Genomic DNA, 13,622 nt, shown 5'->3' on the forward strand with positions numbered 1-13,622 from the left:
GTACCTAGGCTGTAACAGAGTATCAGGAGTGTTGGAGTGTTGTATTGTAATAAAGAAGCTACCTCTACAAGTGTCTCCGGAACCCATTACATACACGTGGGGAACGATAGTGCAGCAGTTAGCGCACTGCGCTATGAACCCGGCGACACGAGTTCGATTCCCGCTCACGGCCAACACGAGTGATAGCGATTATCTGAACCGGTCCTGGGCCTCTCCTAGGTCAACTCAGCCTCAAATGAGTACCTGGTGTGGTGTGTAAACATCACCGCTAGGGAGACAAAGGCGGCCGGGCGTGGTACTGGCTCCCACCCACTCGTGTGCCGTATCGGACTTCATAGATGCTATTCGCAAACAGCACTTGCCCCAACAGTCTGTTACAGGCTATATGGGGGATATTTGTCTTGGTGTGTGTGTGTGGCACAGTCGGTGGGCACCGGTGGTGCATCTGCCAGTCATCTCAGTCAATCAACCCATGGGCAACCTGGGTCTGTCCTGTGACCTCGTGCCCATCGGCGAGCCTTCGACACCTATCCTGGCACAGGCAACCGTGGTGACGTCCCCGCCACTAAGTTGTTGTTATAGAAACGTGCGTTCAGAGTATTTGGCTGCTATACATTTCCACGTGGTGATGATGATCATGATGATGATTAGCCACTTCGTTGAGCTCAGCGGGCCTTAGCTGGTAACATTGAACATAGAGAGTTTTAGATATTCTTAGGTTTTTTTCGGTAAAGTCACGTAGGTAAAAAATTAAAATTAATAAAAGTAAAATAAAAATAAAATAAAAATCACGACGTTTCGGAGGCAACACAAGCTTCCGTCTTCAGGTGGAACCGTCACAGCACGATAGCTGTATCAAGTGAGAGAAATTCCAAGAAAACAGTATTTGTATATATACTGGTTGAGGGTGGGAGGAGCCAAGGTAGGCCCGGAATATAATTTTTGTGAGGTTCGATGCGGCTGAGTTCATTAGTGAGACTTTTTAACGCAGCAAAGAGCCTCACTCAGTCTCACGTGGCTTTTCGTCAGGAAGCTCCTGCCAAGGTCTTAGTTAGTGGAGCGAGGTGGTGATGGTGGTGACGGTGACGACGATTTGCTACTGCTGTTCGTCATATATCGATATCAATGACGACTTCAATCTGTATGTGTGTCTCAGAAACCCCTAGGGTACTTCCCGACGAGGTATAAAGATGAAATCTGGTACGTCAGGTGGCTTTTAGGACACAGACAACAGGAACGATCTGAAAATCCGAGATGTTTTAAAAGCCACAAATCTCGAGTTTAAGTGCCCCATAAACGTGTCTGTGCGTGTGGTTTACGTTTGGTGGAGCGTTAAACAGCAAATAAAATTTAAGAGAGGACCATTGTTGTATCTTTTGTTTTTTTTTTATATTTTGGATTCTAGCGGTTTTGAATGAAAAAATACGCATTTTGTGATGTTCAAATCTGATTAATTCTAAAACGATAAAAGATAAGAGCTACAACCTCAAGCCCGCGTGTTAAACTCCTCTCGTAGAGTATTAAGTTCATTGCATTTTTGTTCTTTCTCATACAAAAAATTACGAAATCTTTAAATTGAGAAAGTTTCCAGACGGGAACGTCTTTAAATATAAGAAGTTGAATCAATTCTAGATTTGAAGCTTTCGTGACTGCAAGGATTCATACTCTTAGGTTCTTTCGGTAAAGTCACGTAGGTAAAATAATAATAATATTAAAATAATAATAAATGAGAAAAACTAAATTAAATCACGACGTTTCGGAAGCAACACAAGCCTCCGTCATCAGGTGTAATAGCTACAGTAATTTTACTGGAGCAGTAACACCTGATGAAGTTGAATCAAGTCGTCAACAATTGTTGTGGGTTTTTTTGGCGGAAAAATACAAATGGTTGTTCGTGTCTGATCGTAGATAAACATTGTAAACAAAAATAATATCAGGTTAATTATTATATTTGTAATGAGAGCCTATGTCCGGCTCACGTGGTGATCGGCTCTGCCGGTCCTGCTCTACAGCCAATGGGGGGAGAGCCTGGGAGCATAGCCCTGGCGTGATCGAGGGATGTCAGCTAGGATGATTGGTTCTGCTGGTCTTGGCCTCAGCCAATGGGAAGACAAGTCAGGGGCGTGGTCCCGGGAGTTGATGGGGAATCTGGAACATTCAGCGCAGGCTATTAAGGATTGGCTGGAGCGTACCACGTGACCCAGGCGTTAAATAAGGGAAGAGCCGAGGGACACGTGGTCAGACGAGGAACGAAGAGAGAGAGGGGCCACGCGCGAGTGGGGCTCCGAGTGCCGCGTGGCGGTGCGTCTCTTGCGATCTGTCTGCCCACTCCCCGTTGCCTGCCAGCAACGGGGAGTGCTTGTGAACTGAGATAAGTAAATAAAAGGACCGATTCCACAAGCCGTCTCCGAGAGTATTATTACATATTTATTGAAAATTTCTGCCTGGCGAAGACATCCCTCAATGAACCAGCCTAGTATTGAAGCCCGGCGTTCCGTTTGCACGTTTGTTTGTCAACTAAATGATGAGAGCCCTTCACAAGGCCTGAATGAAAAAGGTTAAGAGAAATATACATGGCCACAAAATACAGCGAGATATCCACTGACTCTATTGTGTGCAGAGTCAGTCGGTAGATATCTACTGACTATTGTATGTAGGGTGCGTAGGCATATATAGAGTCAGTAGATACTACTATAGAGTGAGTAGAAACTACTGACTCTATAGTACAGGGTGTTTGAAAAAGACGGACCCCATTTGAAATCGCTATATCTCTGCAACCACGAACCGCCCATGAATGAAACTCTTACCACTTGAAAGGGCGGGGCATAGAGAGGGCGGGGCATAGAGAGAGGGCAGGGCATAGAGAGAGGGCGGGGCATAGATTTTTAAACGATCACCGCTAGATGCCTCTCCCAGCGCACAAACAGCCCCTAGCCTCAGTCATTCGCAAGATGGTGACCCCGCAACACACAAGGCGTTTTGCATTCTGCAGTTCAGCGAGACTGAATCCGTAATTGCGGTGCAGCGTGCGTTTCAACGGCGTTTTGGCCTTGATCCGCCAATGTCAAAGAGCATTTGTCGTTGGTACCGACAATTTGAGGAAGCAGGCTGTTTGTGTAAGGGGAAGAGCACAGGGCGACCACGCAACTCAGAGGGAACACGTGAGAGAAGAGAGGCGTTTTCGACGAATTCAACTGTCGTCTCGATGTTGTCCGTACAGCAGGTGGAGGGCACATAGAGCATTTATAAAATAGTTAGTAAAACGTGATGACTCATTAAACCGTTTGTAACTTTTTCTGTAATTCTAAAATGTTGCCATCGTGAAATATACCGCTTTGAAATTGGGTCAATTTGTTTGAAACATCCTGTATATAGGTTGTGTAGGTACAGTGGTACCCCAGAGATCGAACTTAAATCGTTCCAGAAGGCCATTCGAACACCGATTTGTTCGAACACCGAATTAATTTCCCCCATAAGAATTAATGTAAATTACATTGGTTCCAGACACAAGAAATCTCTCGTTATAAAGCATTTGTACGCGAAGTTTACAGTAATTACATGCATAAAATAAAAAAAGAAACACAATAAATGGAATAAATGAATATATGGAATAAATTAAATAAATTAACATTGAACTTTACCTGTAGTAAGAAGAGTTGTTGGCTTGAGTGGAAGGTGGTGAGGAGGTGGTGGTGGTGGCGGTGTTATTGTTTGGAAGGGGATTCCCCTTTGTCTGGGCAAGCGTCATGCACGCTGGGCCATACGCGTCTCAGCCGTACAGCTCTTTTCAAAATTGCCCGTTTGACCTCCGAGTTTCGTTCGGTTTCCGGGACAAAAAAATGTTCGGAAATATCGTTCGAACACCGATTTGTTCGAGTTCTGGTGCGTTCGATCTCCGAGGTTTTGCTGTATATAGAGTCAGTAGATACTACTATAGAGTGAGTAGAAACTACTGACTCTATAGTACAGGGTGTGTAGCTATATAAGGAGTCAGTATGCGCAGCTGTGGCGCAGTGGTTAGCGCACTGCGCTACGAACCCCTACTCACGACCACCAATGGCAGTGCTGGGCTGGGCCTCTCGTGGGTTGACTCGGCCTCAAATGAGCAGCACCCGGTGCGTTGTGTCAATATCAGCACCGGGCAGACGTATATACACAGCACTGTGTAGGCAACGTGAACTTTGTTGAGGCCAAAGACGTCGAACAGCCCAGGGCAGAACAGCGCTGTCATCGAAGTCGTGAATAAGGAGGGTGTAGCACGTGTCAACGGGTGATTGTTCTAAGAGCTTGGGGGGGGAAGACACGAAGACGAGTGATGGTGGTGTCGGGAGAAGGGGATTCTGGAGGTGAGCGGTTGCGAAGGAAGAAGCAGGGAGAGAGAGGCGTGGGGTGGACGTGCAGAGTGGTGAGAGGGTGGATGGGTGAGTGGGTGAGTGAGTGAGTGGATATTGTGACCTGCAGTGTGGTGAGTGGATGGGTGAGTGGGTGTGTGGTTATTGTGACCTGCAGTGTGGTGAGTGGATGGGTGAGTGAGTGAGTGAGTGGTTATGTGACCCGCAGTGTGGTGAGTGGATGGGTGAGTGAGTGAGTGGTTATTGTGACCTGCAGTGTGGTGGTGGTTGAACACTGTGTGGTGGTGGTGGTGGTTGAACAGAGTGTGGTTGTGGTGGTGGTTGTGGTGGTGGTTGTGGTGGTGGTTGTGGTGGTTGTGGTGGTGGTTGAACACAGTGTGGTTGTGGTGGTGGTTGTGGTGGTTGAACACAGTGTGGTGGTGGTTGTGGTGATGGTTGTGGTGGTGGTGGTGGTTGTGGTGGTGGTTGTGCACAGTGTGGTGGTGGTTGTGGTGGTGGTGGAACACAGTGTGGTGGTGGTGGTTATTGAACACAGTGTGGTGGTGGTGGTGGTTGTGGTGGTGGTTGTGGTGGTGGTGGTTGTGGTGTTGGTTGAACACAGTGTGGTGGTGGTGGTTGTGGTGGTGGAACACAGTGTGGTGGTGGTGGTGGTTATTGAACACAGTGTGGTTGTGGTGGTGGTGGTGGTTGTGGTTGTGGTGGTTGTTGTGGTGGTGGTTGAACACAGTGTGGTTGTGGTTGTTGTGGTGGTGGTTGAACACAGTGTGGTTGTGGTGGTGGTGGAACACAGTGTGGTGGTTGTGGTTGTGGTGGTTGAACACAGGGTTGTGAGTATCCGCTCGAACCCCGAGTGCTCCGACACAAGACGAGGATGTGAATCTCACGAGTGGAGGTTCACGCGAACAGTGAAACCCATTGTCTGGGAGGCGTCGTAGCAGCAGCGATAGAAGAGTGTGGTAAACACACGTGTGTGTGAGTGAGTGTGTGGTAAACACACGTGAGTGAGTGTGTGTGGTAAACACACGTGTGTGTGAGTGAGTGTGTGGTAAACACACGTGAGTGAGTGTGTGTGTGTGGTAAACACACGTGTGTGTGAGTGAGTGTGTGGTAAACACACGTGAGTGAGTGTGTGTGTGTGGTAAACACACGTGAGTGTGGTAAACACATGTGTGTGAGTGTGGTAAACACATGTGTGTGAGTGTGAGTGTGGTAAACACATGTGAGTGTGTGAGTGAGTGTGAGTGTGGTAAACACACGTGAGTGAGTGTGAGTGTGGTAAACACACGTGAGTGAGTGTGTGTGTGGTAAACACACGTGAGTGTGTTTGAGTGTGGTAAACACACGTGAGTGTGTGAGTGTGTGGTAAACACACGTGAGTGTGTGAGTGTGGTAAACACACGTGAGTGTGTGAGTGTGTGGTAACACACGTGAGTGAGTGTGTGTGTGGTAAACACACGTGAGTGTGTTTGAGTGTGGTAAACACACGTGAGTGTGTGAGTGTGTGGTAACACACGTGAGTGAGTGTGTGTGTGGTAAACACACGTGTGTGAGTGAGTGAGTGTGTGGTAAACACACGTGAGTGTGTGTGAGTGTGGTAAACACACGTGAGTGAGTGAGTGGTAAACACGCGTGAGTGAGTGTGTGTGTGGTAAACACACGTGAGTGTGTGTGAGTGTGGTAAACACACGTGAGTGAGTGTGTGGTAAACACGTGAGTGAGTGTGTGTGTGTGGTAAAGACACGTGAGTGAGTGTGTGGTAAACACGTGAGTGAGTGTGAGTGTGGTAAACACACGTGAGTGTGTGTGAGTGTGGTAAACACACGTGAGTGTGTGTGAGTGTGGTAAACACACGTGAGTGAGTGAGTGAGTGTGTGGTAAACACGTGAGTGAGTGTGTGTGTGGTAAACACACGTGAGTGTGTGTGAGTGTGGTAAACACACGTGAGAGTGTGTGTGTGGTAAACACACGTGAGTGTGTGTGAGTGTGGTAAACACACGTGAGTGTGTGTGAGTGTGGTAAACACACGTGAGAGTGTGTGTGTGGTAAACACACGTGAGTGTGTGTGTGTGGTAAACACACGTGAGTGTGTGTGAGTGTGGTAACACACGTGAGTGTGTGTGAGTGTGGTAAACACGTGAGTGTGTGTGTGTGTGGTAAACACACGTGAGTGTGTGTGAGTGTGGTAAACACACGTGAGAGTGTGTGAGTGTGGTAACACACGTGAGTGTGTGTGAGTGTGGTAAACACACGTGAGTGTGTGTGAGTGTGGTAAACACACGTGAGAGTGTGTGAGTGTGGTAACACACGTGAGTGTGTGTGAGGGTGGTAACACACGTGAGTGTGTGTGTGAGTGTGGTAAACACACGTGAGAGTGTGTGAGTGTGGTAAACACACGTGAGAGTGTGTGAGTGTGGTAACACACGTGAGTGTGTGTGAGTGTGGTAAACACACGTGAGTGTGTGTGAGTGTGGTAAACACACGTGAGAGTGTGTGTGTGTGGTAAACACACGTGAGTGTGTGTGAGTGTGGTAAACACACGTGAGTGTGTGTGTGTGGTAAACACACGTGAGTGAGTGTGTGTGTGGTAACACACGTGAGTGTGTGTGAGTGTGGTAAACACACGTGAGAGTGTGTGTGTGGTAAACACGTGAGAGTGTGTGTGTGGTAAACACACGTGAGTGAGTGTGTGTGTGTGTGGTAAACACACGTGAGTGAGTGTGAGTGTGGTAAACACACGTGAGTGAGTGTGAGTGTGGTAACACACGTGAGTGAGTGTGTGGTAAACACACGTGAGTGAGTGTGTGTGTGTGGTAAAGACACGTGAGTGAGTGAGTGTGTGGTAAACACGTGAGTGAGTGTGAGTGTGGTAAACACACGTGAGTGTGTGTGAGTGTGGTAAACACACGTGAGTGTGTGTGAGTGTGGTAAACACACGTGAGTGAGTGAGTGAGTGTGTGGTAAACACGTGAGTGAGTGTGTGTGTGGTAAACACACGTGAGTGTGTGTGAGTGTGGTAAACACACGTGAGAGTGTGTGTGTGGTAAACACACGTGAGTGTGTGTGAGTGTGGTAAACACACGTGAGTGTGTGTGAGTGTGGTAAACACACGTGAGAGTGTGTGTGTGGTAAACACACGTGAGTGTGTGTGTGTGGTAAACACACGTGAGTGTGTGTGAGTGTGGTAACACACGTGAGTGTGTGTGAGTGTGGTAAACACACGTGAGTGTGTGTGTGTGTGGTAAACACACGTGAGTGTGTGTGAGTGTGGTAAACACACGTGAGAGTGTGTGAGTGTGGTAACACACGTGAGTGTGTGTGAGTGTGGTAAACACACGTGAGTGTGTGTGAGTGTGGTAAACACACGTGAGAGTGTGTGAGTGTGGTAACACACGTGAGTGTGTGTGAGTGTGGTAACACACGTGAGTGTGTGTGTGAGTGTGGTAAACACACGTGAGAGTGTGTGAGTGTGGTAAACACACGTGAGAGTGTGTGAGTGTGGTAACACACGTGAGTGTGTGTGAGTGTGGTAAACACACGTGAGTGTGTGTGAGTGTGGTAAACACACGTGAGAGTGTGTGTGTGTGGTAACACACGTGAGTGTGTGTGAGTGTGGTAAACACACGTGAGTGTGTGTGTGTGGTAAACACACGTGAGTGAGTGTGTGTGTGTGTGGTAACACACGTGAGTGTGTGTGAGTGTGGTAAACACACGTGAGAGTGTGTGTGTGGTAAACACACGTGAGAGTGTGTGTGTGGTAAACACACGTGAGTGAGTGTGTGTGTGTGTGGTAAACACACGTGAGTGAGTGTGAGTGTGGTAACACACGTGAGTGAGTGTGAGTGTGGTAACACACGTGAGTGAGTGTGAGTGTGGTAAACACACGTGAGTGAGTGTGAGTGTGGTAAACACACGTGAGTGAGTGTGTGAGTGTGGTAAACACACGTGTGGAGTGTGTGTGTGGGTAAACACACGTGAGTGAGGTGTGGTAAACACGTGAGTGAGTGTGAGTGTGGTAAACACACGTGAGTGAGTGTGTTGTGGTAAACCACACGTGAGTGAGTGTGTGGTAAACACGTGAGTGTGTGTGAGTGTGGTAAACACGTGAGTGAGTGTGAGTGTGGTAAACACGTGAGTGTGTGTGTGGTAAACACACGTGAGTGAGTGTGTGGTAAACACGTGAGTGAGTGTGGTAAACACGTGAGTGAGTGTGAGTGTGGTAAACACACGTGAGTGAGTGTGTGGTAAACACGTGAGTGTGTGTGAGTGTGGTAAACACACGTGAGTGAGTGTGTGGTAAACACGTGAGTGAGTGTGAGTGTGGTAACACACGTGAGTGAGTGTGAGTGTGGTAAACACACGTGAGTGAGTGTGAGTGTGGTAAACACACGTGAGTGAGTGTGTGAGTGTGGTAAACACACGTGTGTGAGTGTGTGTGGTAAACACACGTGAGTGAGTGTGTGGTAAACACGTGAGTGAGTGTGAGTGTGGTAAACACACGTGAGTGAGTGTGTGTGTGGTAAACACACGTGAGTGAGTGTGTGGTAAACACGTGAGTGTGTGTGAGTGTGGTAAACACGTGAGTGAGTGTGAGTGTGGTAAACACGTGAGTGTGTGTGTGGTAAACACACGTGAGTGAGTGTGTGGTAAACACGTGAGTGAGTGTGGTAAACACGTGAGTGAGTGTGAGTGTGGTAAACACACGTGAGTGAGTGTGTGGTAAACACGTGAGTGTGTGTGAGTGTGGTAAACACACGTGAGTGAGTGTGTGGTAAACACGTGAGTGAGTGTGAGTGTGGTAAACACATGTGAGTGAGTGTGTGTGAGTGTGGTAAACACACGCGTGTGAGTGTGTGTGTGGTAAACACACGTGAGTGAGTGAGTGTGTGGTAAACACACGTGAGTGAGTGTGTGTGAGTGTGGTAAACACACGTGAGTGAGTGTGTGAGTGTGTGGTAAACACATGTGAGTGAGTGTGTGGTAAACACACGTGAGTGAGTGTGTGTGAGTGTGGTAAACACACGTGTGTGAGTGTGTGGTAAACACACGTGAGTGAGTGTGTGTGAGTGTGGTAAACACGTGAGTGAGTGTGAGTGTGGTAAACACACGTGAGTGAGTGTGTGTGTGTGTGTAAACACACGTGAGTGAGTGTGTGTGTGTGGTAAACACACGTGAGTGAGTGTGTGTGGTAAACACACGTGAGTGAGTGTGTGTGTGTGGTAAACACACGTGAGTGAGTGTGTGTGTGTGGTAAACACACGTGAGTGAGTGTGTGAGTGTGGTAAACACACGTGAGTGTGTGTGTGGTAAACACACGTGAGTGAGTGTGTGTGTGTGTGGTAAACATACGTGAGTGAGTGTGTGTGTGTGGTAAACACACGTGAGTGAGTGTGTGTGTGTGTGGTAAACACACGTGAGTGAGTGTGTGTGTGGTAAACACACGTGAGTGAGTGTGTGTGTGGTAACACACGTGAGTGAGTGTGTGTGTGGTAAACACACGTGAGTGAGTGTGAGTGTGGTAAACACATGTGAGTGAGTGTGTGTGTGTGGTAAACACACGTGAGTGAGTGAGTGTGTGTGGTAAACACACGTGAGTGTGTGTGTGTGTGGTAAACACACGTGAGTGAGTGAGTGTGTGTGGTAAACACACGTGAGTGAGTGTGTGTGTGTGGTAAACACACGTGAGTGAGTGTGTGTGTGTGGTAAACACACGTGAGTGAGTGTGTGAGTGTGGTAAACACACGTGAGTGTGTGTGTGGTAAACACACGTGAGTGAGTGTGTGTGTGTGTGGTAAACATACGTGAGTGTGTGTGTGTGGTAAACACACGTGAGTGAGTGTGTGTGTGTGGTAAACACACGTGAGTGAGTGTGTGTGTGGTAAACACACGTGAGTGAGTGTGTGTGTGGTAAACACACGTGTGTGAGTGTGTGTGTGGTAAACACACGTGAGTGTGTGTGTGGTAAACACACGTGAGTGAGTGTGTGAGTGTGGTAAACACACGTGAGTGTGAGTGTGGTAAACACACGTGAGTGAGTGTGTGTGTGTGGTAAACACACGTGAGTGTGTGTGTGGTAAACACACGTGAGTGTGTGTGTGGTAAACACGTGAGTGAGTGAGTGTGGTAAACACACGTGAGTGTGTGTGTGGTAAACACACGTGAGTGTGTGTGGTAAACACACGTGTGTGAGTGTGTGTGTGGTAAACACACGTGAGTGTGTGTGTGGTAAACACGTGAGTGAGTGTGTGTGTGTGGGAAACACACGTGAGTGTGTGTGAGTGTGGTAAACACACGTGAGTGAGTGTGTGAGTGTGGTAAACACACGTGAGTGTGTGAGTGTGTGGTAAACACACGTGAGTGTGTGTGTGGTAAAACACACCTTGCACAGTAATGTGGCTTGTGCAGTCAAGGCGAAGTCTTCCTGGACCCACTCGGCTGAGACGAAAGACGACAAAACGCCACTCGTGGTTGGTTATGCTGTTACCCCACACACACCCAATTCGGTGGTGTGTGTGTGTGGTAAACACACGTGTGTGAGTGTGTGTGTGTGGTAAACACACGTGAGTGTGTGGTAAACACACGTGAGTGTGTGTGAGTGTGTGTGAGCGAGTGTGTGCGTGGTAAACACACGTGAGTGTGTGGTAAACACACGTGAGTGTGTGTGTGTGAGTGTGTGTGTGGTAAACACACGTGAGTGTGTGTGTGTGAGTGTGTGTGAGCGAGTGTGTGCGTGGTAAACACACGTGAGTGTGTGTGTGTGTGAGTGAGTGTGTGTTTGGTAAACACACCAGAGTGTATATATATCTGTCGATGTAAGCGTAGATCTGCGTTCGTGTGTCGAGACACACAGAGAGAGAGAGACACACACAGAGACAAGGCACTGCTGTAATAAAACACACACACAGAGAGACACACAGAGAGACAAGACACTGCACTAATAAAACACACAAACACACACAGTGAGAGAGGGAGAGACACACAGAGAGACAAGGCACTGCACTAATAAAACACACACAGTGAGAGAGACACACAGTGAGAGACAAACACACACACAGAGACAAGGCACTAATAAAGCACACAAACACACACAGAGAGAGAGACACACACAGAGAGACAAGACACTGCACTAATAAAATACACAAACACACACAGTGAGAGAGGCAGAGACACACAGAGAGACAAGGCACTGCACTAATAAAACACACACAGTGAGAGAGACACACAGTGAGAGACAAACACACACAGAGACAAGGCACTAATAAAGCACACAAACACACACAGAGAGAGAGACACACACAGAGAGACAAGACACTGCTCTAATAAAACACACACAGTGAGAGAGACACACAGTGAGAGACAAACACACACACAGAGACAAGGCACTAATAAAGCACACAAACACACACAGAGAGAGAGACACACACACACACAGAGACAAGGCACTAATAAAGCACACAAACACACACAGAGAGAGAGACACACACAGAGAGACAAGGCACTGCACTAATAAAACACACACACACACACCTGGCACCTGTACAGGTGTGGTGGTGATTGGGGGTGGCTCCGAGTCGCCACGCCTGCACTTGTGGACGTTGTCAGGAAACTGAGCAGGGTCGTGGGGAGTGTTGGGGGGGTGGAGGTGGAGGTGGAGGAGGAGGTGGAGGTGGAGGAGGAGGTTACAAAGGCAAAGGTGCCCCAGGTAGCCTGCGCAGGATGCTGCGGGCAAGTGGAAGTTTTTAGCGAGCGCGCCTGTGAGTGAGGGGCCACCCATTGAGATGACTGACACGCATCAATCTGTCACAATTTGATCTCTTCCCCCCCCCTACTCTATACTCTTTGATTCTTTCGGTAAAGTCACAGAAATAAAATGAAATAATTCACGACGTTTCGATCGCAACACCAGCGGTCGTTATCAGGCAAAGGAGTCGGGCACGCGGACGTTTTACACCCCCCCCCCCTTTCTCCAAATCCTATAGTACGGCCGATGTTTAATCTACGCAGAAACGATCAAGGATTTAAATATATTGACGTGACTTAGAACTTTCGTGACTGCAGGGATTCATTTTCTCTGGTTCTTTCTTTCAAGTCGCATCGATAGAAAAAATAATATTAAAATAATAAAAATAAAGTGAATAAAAAATAATAATAAATATCACGACGTTTCGATCGCAAAACAAGCGGACGAAACGGCGTGATTTTTTTTGTCACTTTACTTTTATTATTTTATTGTAATTTTTTAATCACTTTAGATTTCGTACTTTATTGTTATTTTTAATCACTTTATTTTTCTTATGTTATAGTTATTTTTATTCACTTAAATGTTCTTATTTTATTGTAATTTTTAGTCACTTTATTTTTCTTATTTTATTGTAATTTTTAATCACTTTATTTTTCTTATTTTATTGTTATTTTTTAGTCACTTTATTCTTGTTATTTCATTGTTATTTTTTTGTCACTTTATTTTTCTTACTTTATTGTTTTTTATATTTTCTATCTACGTGACTTTACCGAAAGAACCATAGACTATAATATTAACGCGTTTAAGCAAACAGACAGTCCCCCGCCGGACTCTTTAACTCATTTGAAGGCCAATGTCGACAAATTATTGTCGAGGCTTCACCGCCCCAAAGACAAAGGTCCCCCGATAAGCGTAGCCTTTGCAAACTGTCAGGGCAAGTGCTCTGTTAGCGAGCGCCTATTAAGGGCCCGGGTACGGCGCAACGAGGGCGATAGCACCACGCCCGGCCGCCTTTGTCTCCCCGAGGTACTCATTTGAGGCTGAGTCGACCTGGAGGCGCGTCCCAGGACCGGTTCAGAGATGATCGTCGCCGATTGCGTTGGCGGTCGTGAGCGGGAATCGAACTTGGCTCGCTGGGTTAGGAGTGCATTGCGCTAACCACTGCGCCACCGCTCTTCGTTCATATAACAAAGACAAAGGTCCCCCGTATAGCCTTAAACAGACTGCTGGGGCAAGTGCTGTTAGCGAGTAGCACCTATGAAGGCCGGCACGGCACACCAGTGACGATTATCTGAACCGGTCCTGGGCCTCCCCTAGGTCGACTCGGCCTAAAATGAGTACCTGGTGCGTAGTTAACATCGCCACTGGGGGAGACAAAGGCGGCCGGGCGTGGTGCTGGCCACCCACCCCCTCGTGTGCCGTACCGGCCTTCATAAGTGCTCGCTAACACCACTTGCCCCTACAGTCTCTTAAGGCTACACGGGGGTCTTTGTCACCTCTACACACACACCTCTACACACACACACATCTAC

At 47.6% G+C, this 13,622-nt stretch overlaps 1 protein-coding gene across 2 annotated transcripts in view; it reads right to left on the reverse strand.

The window, feature by feature from the left end:
• LOC133355817 (interferon regulatory factor 8-like) overlaps window positions 1–11,960 on the reverse strand; it is a 36,700-nt gene extending 24,740 nt beyond the window's left edge. The window contains exons 1-2 of one of the 2 annotated variants that reach the window (XM_061573214.1): window positions 11,877–11,960; window positions 10,729–10,784 (exon numbers count right to left, since the gene is read on the reverse strand). The gene's annotated coding sequence lies outside the window, so the exon portion shown is untranslated. Of the gene's footprint in view, window positions 1–10,728; window positions 10,785–11,137; window positions 11,795–11,876 lie in introns of those variants that run through there. The other variant, XM_061573213.1, reaches the window with a different exon arrangement.
• Between the last annotated feature and the right edge of the window lie 1,662 nt (window positions 11,961–13,622).

The sequence above is a fragment of the Lethenteron reissneri genome, chromosome 52 (genome assembly GCF_015708825.2).
Source record: "Lethenteron reissneri isolate LAM-NWPU_2019-01 chromosome 52, ASM1570882v1, whole genome shotgun sequence".
NCBI classification, from domain to species: domain Eukaryota; kingdom Metazoa; phylum Chordata; class Hyperoartia; order Petromyzontiformes; family Petromyzontidae; genus Lethenteron; species Lethenteron reissneri.